The 19,894-nt window shown below is 43.8% G+C and overlaps 1 pseudogene; it reads right to left on the bottom strand.

Annotated features, from left to right (window-relative positions):
* Nucleotides 1-1,447: 1,447 nt before the first annotated feature.
* On the bottom strand, nt 1,448-3,812 carry LOC123777138 (large ribosomal subunit protein uL11-like; annotated as a pseudogene).
* Between the last annotated feature and the right edge of the window lie 16,082 nt (nt 3,813-19,894).

Genomic DNA, 19,894 nt, shown 5'->3' with positions numbered 1-19,894 from the left:
AGTAAACATTTATCAGACATGAATGAATTAAACTCAGTGTCCTGGAAGCTACATGGTCTATTTTTCACGGCTGGCTCGAGGCTTGGCAATTCCAGTGTGTTGCTTGATACAATTTGAAGTGTCACAAAGGCCTTTGACCTTGAAGACTTCCCTTCAGTGATTTGCATATCCTTTCCTGTACTTAGTGTCTATGATTAGATTACAGGCCATCACAACAAGCCCGTAACTTCCTGAAGCGTTCCTCCTTTATTTATTTTTGGACGTTTTATCATTTCTTTTCCCTTAAGAGTGCTCTGTAAGTGGTAACTAAAACCTATTGGTCACAAGCACCTATGAACATACCAGTTTTTAAAATCAGAAAGCAAAAAATCATTTCCCCAGTTCTGCCGCTGACCTTGTTTTTGGAGAGAAGTCTGAAAAATCTCTGAGAGCTCTCAGCCCTTTTCAGAGAAAAAGGTTTGTGGTTCCAAAGCATTGTGAGCCATGTTTGGGGTCCTCATCCGTGCTTCCCCCCCAAAGCTGATTGGACTGTCACCCACTTCGAAAGCTGCCCTCGACAGGTTAGACAGCCGCCAATTAAACGTCCCGCTACAACAGCTTGCCAGAAAAGGAGTGTCTTCTGCAGGGTGGCACCTGGCGGACTCAGTTTTCCCGCTAGAGATACTAAGGTAATCAGAAAAAAGAAGTAGAGGCAGTGATGATAAAGGTAGAAACCTAGAGTCTGGAGCAAAGGCACCTGCTGTTGAGAGGCCAGCGAGATAACCAGGCGTCTGCCTTGTATCCCAAATGCCGGTAGGTTTTCTCGATTTCCTAGTCTCCCTTCTTCATGGAACCTGGTTGTAAGCCCGCATGCTCTGAGGAAGCTCACCACAGCTCAGCCTCACCATCTGTGGTAGGCTGAATAGGCTCCCCCCAACCCTGCCCGAATATGTCCACATCCAAGTCCCCAAAACTGTGAATGCTCCTTTATATGGCAAAAGGGACTGTGAAGAGGTGATGAAAGATTGGAGATGGAGAAACGATCCTGGATTAGCCAGGTGGGCGCCATGTAATCCCGAGTCCTTCTAAGAAGCAGGAGGAACAGAGGCAGGAGTTAGGAAGTGTGGCCGTGGAAACCATAGGTCGAAGCGGTGAGGAGAAGGGGCCAGGAGGCAAGGAATGCAGGCAGCCTGGAACAGCCGACAAGCCAAGGAAATGGATTCTCCCCGGAAGCCTCCAGAAGGAACCAGCCCCTCTAACGCTTGGCTATATACCAATGAACTACAAGATAATAAATTAGTGCTGTTTTAAGTCACTAGATTTGTGGCAATTTGTTACAGCGGTAATAAAAGACTTAGACACCACTTGACTGACCAGGCCAGGGGTCCAGCGTTTGTGTGCTCTATTCTTCTTTTTTGGGGGGGGGGTTTCAAATGATCCCATATTGAAATATTTTCCTTTGTAGTTCTTAATTAGTGGGGCATCGCACAGTGCCACTATTGACGTCGTCTGTGATGTCAGGAGGGCGGGGGCATCAACGTTGCGGCCCACAGACTGGGCAGTCCTCCGGGTCTCTTCAATGGTTCCAGAGAGTTCTCTGGCTAAAGATTGATGCCACATCTGTCGGCCAATATTGACAATCTCGTCAAAAGTGATTTTTCCACTGGGCTTCATGTTTTTCTGCTTCTTTCTGTCTCTTGGCGGTTCCCTGAGGGCTTCGATAATCAGGGCGGAGGCAGAAGGTCCTACTTCAGTCCGGGCCTGTCTGTTCTTTTTTTTTTTTTTTTTATAAAGATTTTATTTATTTATTCGACAGAGAGAGACAGCCAGCGAGAGAGGGAACATGAGCAGGGGGAGTGGGAGAGGAAGAAGCAGGCTCACAGCGGAAGAGCCTGACGTGGGGCTCGATCCCATAACGCCGGGATCACGCCCTGAGCCGAAGGCAGACGCTTAACCGCTGTGCCACCCAGGCGCCCCCGGGCCTGTCTGTTCTTGATGGCCAGTTTCACTGTCATCCTCAGACCCTTCCAGTCACCGGTTGCCTTGGCCAGGTCATCGCCAGCCTTTTTTGGAGACAGCCCTAGGGGACCGATCTTCGGGACCAGGGTAGAGGTGGCACCAATTTCGCCGCCAGTGCACCTTGGGTACGCGACTTTGATCTCGTTGGGGTCAAACTTAGGCAGCCTGGTGGAGGCGGCTGGTGTCGGATGAACCTGGATTAGGGACCACCGAAGACAGTCTGTGTGCTCTATTCTTGAGCACGACTGGAAGTAAGTTACACACTTGACGGTTGCCTGTTAGCTGAGTATTGAGGCAAGTTCCCCGAGCTGTTCCGAAGAGGTCAGTTCATTTTGCCAGGAGAACAGAAGAGGAAATAGAAAAATTTAGGTAATTAAATAAAAATGGTAAGAAAATTGGCATTGGGGCCACGGTCACCCAGAGAACATACCATGAGAGCAGTATGTGTAGGGAGAAAGAATTTGACGTTATGATGAAAAACCAACAAGAACAAAGACGGATGAGAACCAGGTACCACGGAAGCCCAGCTTCAGCCGGGCCGCACCTTCACACAGTCATTTCTCATTTTTTTTTAAAGATTTTTTTTTTTTAAAGATTTTATTTATTTATGTGACAGAGAGACAGCCAGCGAGAGAGGGAACACAGCAGGGGGAGTGGGAGAGGAAGAAGCAGGCTCACAGCGGAGGAGCCCGATGTGGGACTCGATCCCGGCAGGCCAGGATAACGCCCTGAGCCGAAGGCAGATGCTTTAATGACTGCGCTACCCAGGCGCCCCTTTTTTAAAGATTTTATTTATTTATTCGACAGAGATAGAGACAGCCAGCGAGAGAGGGAACACAAGCAGGGGGAGTGGGAGAGGAAGAAGCAGGCTCATAGCAGAGGAGCCTGACGTGGGGCTCGATCCCATAACGCCGGGATCACGCCCTGAGCCGAAGGCAGACGCTTAACCGCTGTGCCACCCAGGCGCCCCCACACAGTCATTTCTCATTAATTCCAAATCCATCCGGAGCTAGATCTCGATGCTCGTGTTAATTACTTCTTTCAAGGTGTGTTCATCATTGTAATTGAGCACACCCCCGGGTGCCATCCCAGAAGCGAGTGTGTTAATGACCACATACAGCACACTGAGCCGAGCGCTTACCTACACTAACCGGCTTTCCCAAACACCTTTAATTTAGAGAGACCACTGCCAGGTAGGCTCACCTGTCATCCTTCATAAAGACCCAAAGGAGAATTCTCTTCTGTGAAACTTCACGTTTGATCAGCTCCTTCTGTCTGTTTCTCGCAAAAGTCCTTTTGCCGCCAAAAAAGAAAATTAAGCCTTTAGGGGAAAAACAGAACACAACCCCCCCCCAAACAAAACAAAACCAAACCAGGTTTCCATTCATGTGGTATCTTTTAGGATGATTGCATTTTGAAGGCAAGGACAAGGTTTTCATACATGCTGTTCTTTTTCCCTTCGTGGCCTGATGATACTTAAGAAAGAACCTCTTTGACTGAGGTGTTTAGGATCATTCTGATGGTGCCTGTATTGATCATTTTAATAATTACTGTGTTCTCAGTTGCAGATAACAGGATCCACTCCGGCCGGTTCTCCCAGAACAGGCTTAAAGTGGAGTCTTAGGTAGTTTAGAGGATTTCTGGCAGCGCCAGGGAAGCAGGCTCCGATACCGTGCAGCTGGAAGAGTCCCAGGAAAAATACCTGATCAGAAGCAGGCGGGCTCCCATGGAAACCCCATTGCTGCTACTCACCGCTCAACACCTACGATGCTAGAGGCAGGACAGTGGAACTTCTCCCAAAGCTTCTTGACCATCATACTTGCAAAACGAAGGACCCGCCCACAGGCAGCCGCCACTCCATTTGAATCCCTTTCACACGGTTGGGGCACGTGGGCATCGGTTTGCCAGGAGCTGGGTCCTATGCACAGCTCTCGCTCCAAGACTCCGGGCAGTGGAGTGGGTGTTGTGTGGGCGCATCTGTGGAAGACATCGCAGTGACCGTATCTACTTCGGGTAATTTGTGTGACAGAATGGTGGTCATCAGGAGGGTCACAGTGAGAGTAACAGCTAGCATTTTTGGAGTGCTTTCTGTGTCCAGCACCGTGCTAAATATTTTACGTGCTTTGATATGCATAATCCTCAAAGCAACTCTATGGAGGACGTACTATTTATATTCTCGCATGGTGGTAATTGAAGGCTCTGAAGCACAGAGAGTTCATTAACTTGCCCCGAGTCTCAGGGTAAGTTGAGTCAGGATTCAAACTCAGGTCTGTCTACAATCAAAGTCTGCATTTTCAGTTAGTGTGTCGATGATACTTAATTTATTATGATCTTTTTAGTCCGTCTGTGAAGGCCAGCTTGACAAGCGAATCTGCATTTCCCAAGTTTCTAGAAGGCTTTTGCAAACACTGGGATGCTGGTACTGGTGTCACTGGAAAAGGAAATTGAAATTCTGAATGTGGAATGCAAACGGAGGGGGAACATCTGACCTGTCCTGGGTTCTATTACCTTTGTGTCAGATGTAAGGTAAGCAGACAATGATAGGAGATGCCCCAAATGGAAAAAGTCAGCTAAAAGAATTTACCTCCGAAGAGAATGGAAAAAGCATTAAATTCCTTGATCAGGTACAGCCTATGCAGGTTACTTTTTCCGAAGCAGGGAGGTGGGAGGGGAGCTTAAAAAGACTAATCTTAACTCTAGGCAAAACTTACATGATTTTCTTCTCTTCCTTATTTTCTAATCCAGGCAGACAGGACAGGACACGTAGTTGCACAAAGATCCTGCTGCGTTGGGAGCCTTGAGGCCCGGGAGCAAGTGCAATTAACATGCCAAGGTGTGAATTACTTCCCCGCCACGTGAGCCCCGCAGCATCGGACCATGATTACAGAGGCTGAGCTACGGCTTCCTTAATGTAAGGTGTACACCTTAGATACGGAAGACTTTTTTAAAGTTACGAATCCAAACATGGTGTGGTGCGTGGAACCACGGAATTGTAGAACGGGGGATAGTTTCCAGAGCACGGAATTCAGAGTGTTCCTCCTGTTCCTAAGTTAAAACACCCCCCCCTTAAAACTAAGACTCAAGCCAACTCCACTGTAGTCATACTTTAATCTCGCTTTACTCATGTGTCATCCTATTGAATTGAGGCCCACAGGGAATTGGGCCCCCCAAATCCCTGGGCCTTCTTGTATCTGGGGTATCCCCAGTTGCTGCCCTGAGCTGGCCTCCTTCAAGCGAAGGTATTTTCCCTTTTGCACACAGAACAGTGTTTTCCATAGTGTAGAATGGAAGTCACTAGTGGGAGGGGTGGGCATAAATGGACTTTGAATGGCGTATGAACACATTGCTTTTCATTTTTATACTTGTGAGTTTAAGTATGTACTAAGAAAAATGTGGACTATCACATGTGAGATTCCTGGATACTGCTTATAACAAGGCTTGTGTCAGAGGAGGGAACCACTGCAAGGAACTGTACTAACCAGGTAGTAAATAATAAATAAACCTAATGGTGCTCTGGTTGGCAAAACTGCAGATGGTTCAGGCTGTCCTACAGTGAGGGCACGCGGGAAACTGGCAAAGGGGACAATGGCCAGATTCAGGTCCCTACTCTGTTACTGCAGACCTTGAACAAGTCGCTTCTCTTCGGCGAACTTCACACTATAAATAAGAGCAGATATTAGGGGGGATGTTGGACAGTGGGGAGTATCCTTATTCCAGGAGCCAGGGCTCCCCATGGTGTATCAGGGGCTGGCTCAGGAAGGAGGCTGAGGCCAGCAGTCCAGGCTCCTAGCCTCCCCGGCCCCTTACCCCAGCTTCAGCCTGAGCAGCTTTCATTGGTTTTCTGTATTAGACTTTTCATAGAGAAATAGAAGGCACTGAGGAAAAAATCAAGGCAGATTATAAAACTTCTTTGGGCAGCTTTTTAAACACAACTGGCCTGTTCAACCATCCTAAAGTTTTTCTAAAGTCTAAGGGGGAGGGCGCCTGGGCGGCTCAGTCGGTTAAGCGTCTGCCTTCAGCTCAGGTCATCATCTCGGGGGCCTGAGATGGAGCCCCAAGTTGGGCTCCCTGCTCAGCAGGGAGTCGGCCTCTCCCTCTGCCCCTCCCCCTGCTCGTGCTCCCTCTCCCTCTCCCCCCACTCAAATAAATAAATAAAATCTTAAAAAGAAAATCTAAGGGGGAATACAACATTACTTTTAGTTACCTATTTCTTGTAGGCTTTATATTAACATCAGGTCACATTTATAATAAGGTTTTGAATAGAGCTATATTTACTACTACACGGTGGGCACATTTTTAAATGCTTTGAAGCCCCTTGACCGTATATTGGTGTTGCGGAGCATAACGTTACATTTTACAACTATTTTAAAAGGTAGAGAAGTTTATAGTTGCTGTGTCCGTTTATCTGATGCATTGCTGATCACGTCAAAAATGTATTGGCTTCCTAGTCCTAGTCAAGAACATGATTTCCAATTACTGCATTATTTATGTGAGAAAATATTATCTTTCTTTATGACGTTTTGGCACAATAGTTAAATGCACAGGCTTTATGATCAGAGAGCTTGGGTTCAAATCTTGGTTCTCACTACTGTGACCCTTTCTCTCGCTAAGTCTCACTCTCCGAACCTATAAGATAGAGGAAATAATAATTAACTGACAGGGTTGTTGCCATGCTGCCTGTAAACTATTCAGCACGGGGCCCGGCGGCACATACTAAACGGGATGATATTGACAGGGATGAAAATATCTTGCTTCCTATTAACCCCTCTCTTTTTTAACTCTCCTTCATGTGACTCACACCTTTCCTCCTTTCACTCTGATCATCTATTTCAATACTCACCTTTTAAGAATTTTTAAAAATATATATTTTTGAAGATTTTATTTATTTGTCCAATAGAGAGAGAGAGCACACACACAGAGGGAGCTGCAGGCAGAGGGAGAAGCAGGCTCCCTGTTGATCAGGGAGCCCGATGTGGGGCTCGATCCCAGGACCCCGAGGTCATGACCTGAGCTGAACACAGACGCTTAACTAACTGAGCCACCCAGGTGTCCCTTAAGAATATTTTTATATTATGCTATGAGACTTTGAATCTTATTTATTTATTTATTTATGGGGGGGAGCACTAGTGTGTGAGCGGAGGGGGTGGGGGCAGGTAGGGCAGAGGGAGAGGGAGAAAAAGAATCTTAAGCAGACCCCCACCGAACGGGGAGCCCAAAATGGGGCTCGATCTCACAACCTTGAGATCATGACCTGAGCCGAAATGAAGAGTAGGACGCTTAACTGACTGAACTACCCAGCTGCCTCACTGGTTTAGAATTTGATCATAAGGGGCGCCTGGGTGGCACAGTTGTTAAGCGTCTGCCTTTGGCTCAGGGCGTGATCCCGGCATTCTGGGATCGAGCCCCACATCAGGCTTCTCTGCTAGGAGCCTGCTTCTTTCTCTCCCACTCCCCCTGCTTGTGTTCCCTCTCTCGCTGGCTGTCTCTCTCTGTCAAATAAATAAATAAAATCTTTAAAAAAAAAAGAATTTGATCATAATCACTTTATGGAATGATGGGGTGTTTGAGAATTTAGATAACTAGCTAATGATACAAAGTTTCGTGTCCTCTGGACTTCGACAGCACATGTGAGTGCGACAGACAAGTAGAATGAGAGGAGTATAATAAATACTGAGACTGTCCTAAGAAATTCACCTCAGTCCAATGGTTGAAGCCCTCCTGTGTGTCTAGTGCTGTGCTGGAGAATCACACGTCCTGAATTTAATAAGCTACCACAACTTTAAATGAGTCCCACTTTTTAGTTCTAAAACACAGTTACCATACCTATGGGTACTTTGCTTTGCTTAGAAATACATGGGAATCATGAACTTGTTCTTACCACTTGGGACTCGACGGCATAGCCGTGAAGCCTTGCTCTATGGGGACCAAAGATAAGCCATTTACCTCGGAATGGGTACCTCGGCGTTTAGCAAAGTGTGTTATTAGTGTTTCATGATGAAGGGTTTTGTTCCTTAATGCCCTTTTAGAGCAATATTGTCACACTGGTTCTTTTTCTTCTTTTTGGTGTTGGGTGGTTGTAACACTTCCCAGAGCCTCCGATAAGCTTGATGCACTGTGATTTCCTAAAAGGAAGATACAGTCATGTTTGCCAAACTTGTTTGATCCTAGCACCCTTTCCTGAGAGCATCTCCCGAATGAGAGTAGAGTGGAACATACTCTGGGAAATGCTGACCTGCTTTTATCCTCGGACCAGTCTGCAGGCAGGGATCTGGTCTGTTTGGTTATGTGGGCACTAGCATTTTCCAGAAGAGTCACTTAGTACTGTCAAGATGGTTTTTAAAAACCTAAAGGTTCTCGTCACAAGGAAAAACAGTTTTTTTGGGTAACTGTGTAAGAGATGAATGGTAACTAAGCTTATTGTGCTCGTTATTTTGCAATATATATATATGTCAAGTCATGATGCAGTGTATCTGAAACTTACACAGAGCTGTATGTCAATTATATCTCAATAAAACTGGAGGAAAGGTGACTTGAAAAAAATTTTGGGGGGCACCTGCGTGGCTCAGTCGTTAAGCGTCTGCCTTCGGCTCAGGGCGTGATCCCAGAGTCCTGGGATCGAGCCCCACATCAGGCTCCTCCGCTGGGAGCCTGCTTCTTCCTCTCCTTCTACCCCTGCTTGTGTTTCCTCTCTCACGTCTCTCTCTCTGTCAAATAAATAAATAAAATCTTAAAAAAAAAAAAAAGAAAGAAAGAAATTTTGGTAGAAGCCCAGAGAATCCCTGTCAGAAGACTTAAGCATCGGGGCGCCTGGGTAGCGCAGTCGTTAAGCGTCTGCCTTCGGCTCAGGGCGTGATCCCGGCGTTCCGGGATCGAGTCCCACATCGGACTCCTCCGCTGGGAGCCTGCTTCTTCCTCTCCCACTCCCCTGCTGTGTTCCCTCTCTCGCTGGCTGTCTCTCTGTCACATAAATAAATAAAATCTTAAAAAAAAAAAAAAAAGAAGAAGACTTAAGCATCAAAGCGACAAACTTACATGTGGTGAGGATTACAGGGAGAAGTAACTCTTCTTGGGAGGTATTACTTCTCTCCTAGCCCATGAGGACCAAGAAGCAATAATGAGGATTCTTCACTTCCCAGGCACTGTGCTACGCACCTTCCCTAAGTTAACTCAATTACTTCTCACAGCATTGCTATGTGTAGGTATCGTCGCTCCCACTTGTAAAAAAAACAACAGAGGGTTAGAGAAAGTTAAGTAACTCATTTGAGGTGAGTTCTGGATTCAAACTGAAATCTCCAGGACCAAATTCCATGGCTTTAGACAATAAAAAGAGGGGGAAACACAAGTATATAAAAATGAACATTTGGATACTCATCTAGCCTCGGGTGGCTCCAGCTGCCAGGAATTTAAGTCAGGTCAGAGCCCCCCAAGGTGTGTGGCCCAAAGTGACTGTATTAATTTCTCATAGCTTAGGACACGTCGCTCAGTGATAATAGCTGATACTTAGGGAGTATTTCCTGGGTGCCAGACACTGGTAAGATCTTCATAAGCATTATCTCACTTAAATTTCGAAGTCCAAAGCTATGAGGCATGTACTATAATGACCCCATTTTACAGATGAACATAGGCTCAGAGGGGCTAATGCTTGCCCATGGCCACACAGCTAGGAAACGGCAGACTTGGTCTTCAAACCCAGGTTTAGTCTGAGTTCAAGACATGTCCTTGACCCACTTTCCTATACTGCCCCTCAAAGTACTATATATGACAAATGGAATCGTCTCAGTGACATGTCCTTTAAAATCTACCATGTCTCTGAATTAAAACGGGAAGCCCATAGAAAAATTAGTCCTCTTTTCAGATATTCCTAAGCTATGAACATCTGCTTTGTTTTTCTCCCATGCAGCACCTCAATCTCATTCCTATGTAGTAGAAATTCCACTTTTGGAAGATCTTGATAGGAACCCCCCAGCCTGTGGAAGCTAAAAAGGGCGAGACTTTTTCTTTCCTGACTCCTGGCTCTGCCACTGGGATGTTCCATCTGGGAGCGGTGATCACGGAGGGAGTGATGATATAAAGACATGAAACCTTTAGGGAGCGCTCACCACAGTGCCTGTGGAGCGGACCGGCCAGTGGCCGTGGCCGTGAGTAATGTTCCTGTGTCATGTCTTTGGCTGGGTTTCCTGCTGACTCACATCCATTGGTTCTTTCCTGTTTTCTGGGGCCAGTCACCCAGTTTACCCTCCTATGCTGTGACCCACCAATATCCTGCTAGTGCACTTCCTTTCCGTGTAGGTGAAGTGTCTGCGGCTCTAGTTGTGTGCAGCCAAGAGCCTGACATGCACAGCATTATGCACGCATCTGGAATGGCACAGATGGAGCCCAAGATGAACTTTTGTCTCAGACTTCCACAGCCGATAAAAAAGTGTCTTCTTTTCTGAGAACCTAGGTTAAGGACATAACTGTGGCTTTGTACGTGGGTAACAACACCTTTTGTACTTTGGGGCTATGAGCAAAGTCTCAGCCAGGCCTCTAGGGCTTTGACCAGAATGGCCCCATGCATGGCTCTATTTTCTACGACTCTCCTAGACTAGACCATACTCCAGCCAACTTGGCCTTCTGGCTGCTCTGTAGCCTTGTTTTGCATTTCCTGACCCAAATAGTCACCTGCTTTCCAGGGGTCAGCCCTTTTTAACCTGTAGGGATAAATGGAAAGCTTAGAAATCTGCATCTTGAGTTGCCCACGTATGAGCATTTCTTACGGTCACAAACTTGTTTCCCACCTTGGCCATGAGCTCCGCTGAGGACCACAGTTTGCTTCGTGGTCTGCTAACTCCAATTCCTGATTTAGTCCCCTTGGTAGAAGATTCTAGTCCTTTCTTTACAGGCCTCACTGGGGAGCCGGGGAGGGGGCATGTCTCTTTCTTTTTTACCACAACCACTGCAGACTGTACGGATAGAAAGTTTGCTTTCCTGAAGTTTTGGGACAACTGGAAAAGGAATTGAAAATTTTTTTTAAAGATTTTATTTATTTATTTGACAGAGAGAGAAGGGAGAGAGAGCACAAGCAGGAAGAACAGCAGAGGGAGAGGGAGAAGCAGGCTCCCGCCGAGCAGGGATCCCAGGATCCTGGGATCATGACCTGAGCTAAAGGCAGACATTTAACCATCTGAGCCACCCAGGCACCCCGAAAATTTTTCCTTCTTTCTTTTTTTTTTTTCCCGAAAGAGAGAGAGCGCGTGCGCGCGCGCGCACACACACACACACACACACACACACACACACACACGGCCAGGTGGGGGGTGGGGAGGGGCAGAGGGAGAGGGAGAGAGAGAACTGACTTAGCCTCCCAGGCACCCCATGAATTGGAATTCCTTAGAGAAAAGGTTAAAGCTCTGGGGGGATTTGATTCTCCCAGAATCATGAGGCAAAGTAGCATAGGGTTAGGATTTCAAAGGGTGAGGTGGAAGGTTCTCCCGAGCTCTGTCCCTGAGGACCCCACTCTCTCAGGCATCTTCTGTAAGACTCTTGGTTACTTCACTGGAAACCACTGGGAAGGATCTCCTCCATCCCCTTTCTCTCTCCAGACAATTCCTCAGTCCCACCGGGGAACTCCACAGGACTCTCAGCCTTGTATGGACAACTACATCTTACAGACCTGGCAGAGGCAGGAGAAGATGGGGGTGGGGCTGGGGGAGGTGGCTCTGTTTCACCAGAGCCCGCTGCTGAGGACGGGTGTGGGTCATCTGAGGCACAACACGTTTTTGCTATTCCCTTCGAAGTGAGCTGCAGCAGACGTGGCTGTGTGTCAGGAACTCTGGAACTTGTTAGATCAGATGTAAGAACGTCCCCAAGGTAATCCTAATAATTAAGGAGAAACTTCCTTCATTATCAAAATGCTTCCCTTTTCCCTGGAAGTCCCTAAATCCCATTATAATGTACAGTAAGGTCTATCCCTTTCTCATTTTGCCTATCAGAACAATGGAGAGTTACTTAGGAAAAAACAGTTTTTTTTTAAAATGAAGTATAATTAACATAGTGTTATATTAGTTTCAGGTGTGCAATATAGTGATTCAACCATTCTATACATTTCTCAGGGTCCATCAAGATAAGTGTACTCTTGGGGCACCTGGGTGGCTCGGTCGGTTGGGCGTCTGCCTTCAGCTTAGGTCATGATCCCACTGTCCTGGGTTCAAGCCCTACGCCGGGCTCTCCGCTCAGCCTGGAGCCTGTTTCTCCCTCTCCCTCTGCCTGCCGCTCCCCCTGCTTGTGCTCTCTCTCTCTCTTTCTCTGTCAAATAAATCAATAAAGTCTTTTTTTAAAATGTTAAAAAAAAAAAAGATAAGTGTACTCTTAATCCCCTTCATCTATTTCCCCCATCCCCTCACCCACCTCCCCCTCTGGCTACCACCAGTTTGTTCTCTGTATTTAAGAGTCTGGGTTTTTGTTTGTTTCTTTTTTTCTTTGTTTGTTCATCTGTTTCTGAAATTCTACATATGAATGAAATCATATGGTGTTTGTCTTTCTCTGACTTATTTCACTTAGCATTACACCCTCCATCTCCCTCCAGGATGTTGCAAATGGCAAGACTTCATTCTCTTTTATGGCTGAATAATATTCCATTGTATATACACACCACATCTTCTTTATCCATTCATCTGTCAATGGATAGTTTGGCTATTGTAAATAATGCTGCAATAAACACAGGGGCACATATACCTTTTTGAATCGGTGTTTTTGTATTCTTTGGGTAAATACCTGGTAGTGGGATTACTGGATCATATGGTAATTCTATTTTTAATTTTTTTGAGGGACCTCCATATGGTTTTCCACAGCGACTACGCTAGTTTGCGTTCCCACCAACAGTGCGTGAGGGTTCTTTTTCTCCACATCCTCACCAACACTTGTTATTTCTTGTCTTTTGTATTTTAGCCATTCTGCCAGGTGTCAAGTGATAGCCCGTGGTGGGTTTGATGCGCATGTCCCTGATGATGAGTGATGGTGGGCATCTTTCCATGTGTCTGTTGGCCATCTGGATGGCTTCTTTGGGGAAATGTCTAATCCGGCCCTCTGCCCATTTTCTAATTGGATTCTTTGGTTTTTTGTTGTCATGTATGTTCTTTATATATTTTGGATACTGACCCCTTATAGGATATATCATTTGCAAATATTTTCTCCCATTCAGTAGGTTGCCTTTTTGTTTAGTTGAAGATTTCCTTCACTGTGCAGAAGTTTTTATTGTGGCATAGTCCCAATAATCTAATTTTACTTTTGCTTCCATTGCCTGAAGAGACATATCTAGAAAAATGTTTGTACGGCTGATGTCAGAGAAATTACAGCCTATGTTTTCTTGTAGGAGTTTTATGGCTTCAGGTCTCACATTTAGGTCTTTGATCCATTTGGAGTTTATTTTTGCATATAAGAAAGTGGTCCAGTTTTCCCAACACCATTGGTTGAATAAACTCTCTTTTCCCCATTGTATATTCTTGCCTCCTTTGTAGACAATTGACAATATAAGTGTGGATTTCTAGACTCTCTATTTTGTTCTATTGGTCTATGTGTCTGTTTTTGTGTCAGTACAGCTTTGTAGTATATCTTGAAATTTGGGATTGTGATTATCTCCTGCTTTGTTCTTCTTTTTTCAAGATTTGCTTTGGCTATCCAGGGTCTTTCGTCTTTAGGATTACTTGTTCTAGTTCTGTGAAAAATGTTGTTGGTATTTTGACAGGGATTGCATTAAATCTGTAGATTACTTCAGTTAGTATGGCCATTTTAACAATATTGGTCTTCCAATCCATGAGCATGGAATATCTTTCCATGTGCGTCATCTTCAATTTTTTTTTTTTAAAGATTTTATTTATTTGACAGAGATAGAGACAGCCAGTGAGAGAGGGAACACAAGCAGGGGGAGTGGGAGAGGAAGAAGCAGGCTCATAGCAGAAGAGCCTGATGTGGGGCTCGATCCCAGATCGCTGGGATCACGCCCTGAGCCGAAGGCAGACGCTTAACCGCTGTGCCACCCAGGCGCCCCATCTTCAATTTCTTTCATTAGTGTTTTATAGTGTTTGGAGTACAGGTCTTTTACTTCCTTGGTTAAGTTTATTCCTAGGTATTTTATTCTTTCCGGGGCAATTATAAATGGGATTGTTTTCTCTTTCTACTACTTCAATATTAGTGTAAGGAAATACAACAGATTTATATATATTAATTTTATATCCGGTGACTTTACTGAACTTATTTATCAGTTCTGGAGGTTTTTTTTGGCAGAGCCTTTAGGGTGTTCTATATATTATTACAAAATAACAGTTTTATTGAAATATAATTTATGTATGATATAATTCGCCCATACAAAGTATCTAATTCAATGGTTTTGAGTATATTTAGAACTGTTACAGTACCTTTTAGAACACTTTCATTCCCTCAGAATGGAACCCCACACCCATTAGCAGTCATTCTTCATTTCTCCCAACCCCCACTCCCCCAGCCCTAAGCAACGACCAATTTACCTCATATCTCTATGGATCTGCCATTTATGGACATTTGATAGATAAGTGGAATCACAATATGTGGTATTTTGTGACTGACTTCTTTTGCTTAGCAACATGTTTCCAAGGTTCAGCCATGTTGTGACAGGTATCAGAGCTTCATTCCTTTTTATGGCTGAATAATATTTTGTTGGGTAGCTACACCACATCTTGTCTATCCGTTCATCAATTTATGGATCTTTGAGTTATGCATAATGTTGCTGTAAGTGTTCGTGTATAAATCTTGTGTGCACAATTTTTTCAATTTCTCTTGGGTATATACCTAGGTGTGGAATGGCTGGGTCATATGATATCTCTCTGTTTAATCTTTTGAAAAACTGCCAAAATGTTTCCCACAGTGGCTGCACTATTTTATATTCCCACCAGCAGTGTAGAAGAGTTTCCGTTTCTCTACATCCTTGCCGACGTTTTTATTGTATTGTACAAAAGTGTCTTTTGTATTACACCTTTCCCAATAGGTATGAAGTAATACTTCATTGTGGGTTTGATTTGCATTTCTTTGATGGCTTAAAAGATGGGGAACAGCTTTTCTAGTGCCTGCTAGACATTTGTGTATCTTCTTTGAGAAATGTCTATTCAGATTCTTTGCCCATTTTTTAAAAAATTTTTTGCTCATTTATTTATAAGTAAGTAATTTCTGCACCCAATGCGGGACTTGAACGCATGACCTCAAGATCAAGAGTTGCATGCTTTTCCAACTGAGCCAGCCAGGTGTCTTTGCCCATTTTTAAGTTAGGTAGTTTTGGGGTGCCTGGGTGGCTCAGTCATTAAGCGTCTGCCTTTGGCTCAGGGTGTGATCCCAGGGTCCTGGGATTGAGCCCCACATCAGGCTCCCAGCTCCACCGGGAGCCTGCTTCTTCCTCTCCCACTCCCCCTGCTTGTGTTCCCTCTCTCGCTGGCCGTCTCTGTGTGTGTCAAATAAATAAATAAAATCTTTTTAAAAAAATAAATAAATGAAAAACAAATTAGGTAGTTTCTTTTGTTGTTGTTGAGTTGTAAGAGTTCTTTGTATATTCTAGATACAAATCCCTTATCAGATATGTGATTTGCAGATATTTTCTCCCATTCTGTAAGTGTCTTTTCACTTTTTTGCTGGAATTCTCTCTCTCTCTTTTTTTTAAAGATTTTATTTTATTTTTTATTTTTTTATTTTTTTTTTTAAGATTTTATTTATTTGACAGAGATAGAGACAGCCAGCGAGAGAGGGAACACAAGTAGTGGGAGTGGGAGAGGAAGAAGCAGGCTCCTAGCGGAGGAGCCTGATGTGGGGCTCGATCCCATAATGCCGGGATCACGCCCTGAGCCGAAGGCAGGCGCTTAACTGCTGTGCCACCCAGGCGCCCCTAAAGATTTTATTTTTAAGTAATCTCTACATCCGATGTGGGCTCTAACTCACAACCCTGAGATCAAGAGTCACACACTCCACCGACTGAGCCAGCCATGTGCCCCTTGATAGAATCCTTTGAAGTACAAAAGTTTTTTGTTTTCTTTTTGATGAAGTCCAATTTATCTATTTTTTTCCCTTACATTTCTTTGCTTTAGTGTCATATCTAAGAAACCACGGCCTAGTCCAAGTTCACAGAAATTTACTCCTTTGTTCTATTTTAGGACTTTCAGAGTTTTAGCTCTTACATTTAGCTCTTTTATCCATTTTGAGTTAATTTTTGTATATGGTGTGAGGTAGGCATCCAACTCCGCTCATTTACATGTGGCTATCCAGTTGTCCCAGCACCATTTGTTGAAAGGAATGTTCTTTATCCATTGAACTGTCTTGGTGTCCCTGTTAACAATCAAATTGACTGACTGTATTTGTGATGGTTTATTTTTTGGACTCTCAGTTCTATTGCATTGCTCTTATGTCTGTCCTTATGCCAGTACCATGAGTTACCTTTCAACCATGGCTGCTGTCTTTCTTATATCAAGAGTAGCTCCTGGTTGATGGTTCTCTTGTTAACAGCTCAGTCTCAGAGGGAGGATGTGGTCAGTGAAAGAAGAGGAGGTAGCCAATTCTCTGTTATGTCTGTCTTCTTGCGCTGCTCTCACTCTCCAAGAGTGGAGCCCATAGCATGGAGGTATTGTCCGCGACACCCTTGTTGATTTATCCACTTTCAGTGCATTGTGAATGTACTTGTGCCTAATTAAGTGGACCTATGGATTATATTATCTAGATTCAAATAAAATAAACATGCCAAACATGACATCAGAGGCTGTCAACAGTATTCTAAATATTAAAAAAACAAATGCACACACACACACACACACAAACAAGATAAAGGTGTTATCTGACAATGATTGAGGGAGTGACGAACTCCTTTTGTAGAGAAACTTGCTATGGAAAGGGCATTTTGAAAAAAAAAAAGATCTTTAAATATTTCGTGGTTATGTGGTTTGTTGCTAAAAAACATAAGGGTTCACCTATTAAAAACTCTCCTCACTGCACTTAAAAAACTTAGAAATAAAAACTTCGAACCCATTAAAGTTACAAGGAAATGTTTCAGTGGACTTTGAACCCATATGTTAGTTTGAAAGAAACAACTGATTGACCTCAGGGAAATTAGAAATACACTTATTGCATTATAAGAGCAGCAGTGGCCTTGCAGAATTATTGAAAGGACTGAAAAACTAATAGTGTTACATAGTAAGCACAGCCAATAACAACTTCATCCATTTGTGTGCATTTATGAGTATATATATATATATATGTATGTTTTAGAGGGAACTTTTCAGTTTTGGTAGCCATTAGAGAAGAACAAAATAAACTCAACTTTAGAACCAGAATTTTAGAAAGATCAATAAGTCAAGATGCTGGAAAAAAATAAAACAAATTCAATCACAATGCACTTAGTAAAAATATTATTATAAACAATATTAATATTTTATGTTTTTTGGAATAAATATCATTAATAATATTGCAAAGATGAGACATTTTAGCAAGAACAAAAGTAATATATTATTAAAGAAAATTAAGAATAGCTTAGAATATGCCTAGAATTTTGAAGTAAATAAATAAACCTGTACCGGGCATGGGTGCTTAAAGTTTTTTACTGAAAGAAATGTTTCTCCAAAAAGGTTTGGGTACCACTGGTCTGAACTATTGCATTATAATGCAAAATCACACTGTGGCTTGCCAATAAGGAGCTACCGTGCACAGCATTTCGCAAACTCATCTGGGTATGAAACATTCGGAGAGATGAGTGTCCCAGGAAACCTTCTTTGGACAATGCTCGATGCTGGTTAAGAGGGTGGGGTGGACCACAGACAGACCTGAATTTAACTATCAGCCTCAGCACATACTAGCTGGGTGACCTGAACATATTACTAAATCTTTTTGAGCCTCTGTTCTATGTAATCTGTATTATGGGGCTAGTAATATCTACCTCCTATGTTTGCATGAACTTTAAAAATGATATTACGTCTAAGTGCATAGCATAGTGTCTGACAGCTTGCAAGAAATTCTTGAAAAGAAGCTTTCATTGTTTTGTCACCTATGATAGTTATTTAGAGACCCGTTTTATCTTTCATAACTACACTTCTTCAGCGCAAAGACTGAATCTTCTTTTACAAGTCCTGTGTAACACTTAGCTGCAAGAGACATTCATGAATGAATGAAGAATAATAGAAGCAGAATCCTCCGAAACCAAAGCTTGGGCGACTACCTGTATCACCGAAGACTGAAGGAAAAACACTTCTTTCTCAGCTGCTTATAACTCACCTTTTAATGACTAAACCAGAACACTCATGTAGGGTAAGTCCTCATTGTAAGTAGCGTTTGTTACCTTGGGAGTTGATAACAATTAGCCAGTAATTAATTGTTTCCAGCTGCTCCCCTTTGATTAATCATGCAAACAAATTTATTACAGTTCCCCAGTGGCTTGGTATTGCTAGGAGCTAGAAGCCTAGCACACCTGAGATGAAGACAAGATGACCATGAGTGCTTTTTAAAAAAAAGTTGATTTATTTTTTTAGTAATCTTTGCACCCAATGTAGGGCTCGAACTCATGACCCCGAGATCAAGAGTTGCATGTTCTTCCGAATGAGCCAGCCAGGTGCCCCACCATGAATGCTGACCTTTCAAAGGTCAGGGGCACAAGGACTGGTGTGGCCAGGGCAAGATCAGCCATGGGAGGATAGGGTAGGCTTCCTCCACCCCAACTTTATTCAGGTATAATTGACAAACGAAACGGTAATATATTTTAAGTATACAGTGTGACGATTTGATAGACATATATATTGTGGAATGATTACTGCCTTCAAGGTGATTAACACATCCATCGCCTTACGGTTCCTTTTTTTTTTTTTTCTGGAGAGAATGCTTAAGAGCTACTCTACCAGCAAATTGCGAGTACACGATACAGTATTATTAACTACAGTTACCGCGCTGTACATTAGAACCCCAGAACTCATTCATCCTAAAACTGAGAGTTTATACCCTTTGACCAACATCTCCCCGCATGCTCCATCCCTCAACCTCTGGCAATCACCATCTATTCTCTATTTCTGAGTTTGAGTTTTTTGGGTTTGGGTTTTTTGTTTGTTTGTTCATTTGTTTTCTTTTTTTTTTTTTTTAAGATTTTATTTATTTATTCGACAGAGATAGAGACAGCCAGCGAGAGAGGGAACACAAGCAGGGGGAGTGGGAGAGGAAGAAGCAGGCTCATAGCGGAGGAGCCTGATGTGGGGCTCGATCCCGGAACGCCGGGATCACGCCCTGAGCCGAAGGCAGATGCTTAACTGCTGTGCCACCCAGGCACCCCTGTTTGTTTGTTTTCATATATAAGTGATACCATCCATTATTTGTCTTTTTCTATCTGGCTAAATGTGGGCTTTAAAGGATAGACAAACTATTACAGATAAAAAGAGTGAGGGCATTCTCCTCCCCCCACCTATTACATGTGTTCCTATTTCAGTATCTCATTATAATAGTTCTAATGATACTACTACCTAAATGACAGACATTTTTTAAAAGATTTTATTTATTTGAGAGAGAGAGAAAGAGAGCACAAGCAGGGGGACCGGCAGAGGGAGAGGCAGGCTCTCTGCTGAGCAGAAAGCCTGATTGGGGGCTCCATCCCAGGACCCCGGGATCATGACCTGAGCCAAAGGCAGATGCTTAACCCACTGAGCCACCCAGGTGCCCCTCACTGATTTTTTTTAAAGTGGTCACATTGTTCCCTCAGAACAAAACTAGGGGAGAAAGGAAAGAAAGATGGTGGCTTATGCAGTATCTCTGTCCACCAAAAGTGCTCCCTGAACCTTCTCAAACTGCCCTCGCTTTCCATTGCTGTTCTTTTTTTTCCTTTCAGGAGTCACATTGAATCTTTTCTATTTCAGTTTTTTGGCTGTTCCTCTCCCCAGCT

The sequence above is a fragment of the Ursus americanus genome, chromosome 23, assembly GCF_024610735.1.
Source record: "Ursus americanus isolate L20-20 chromosome 23, mUrsAme1.1.p, whole genome shotgun sequence".
NCBI classification, from domain to species: Eukaryota; Metazoa; Chordata; class Mammalia; order Carnivora; family Ursidae; genus Ursus; species Ursus americanus.
Note: the sequence above shows the minus strand (reverse complement) of the source record. Positions and strands in the feature narration are given on the sequence as shown.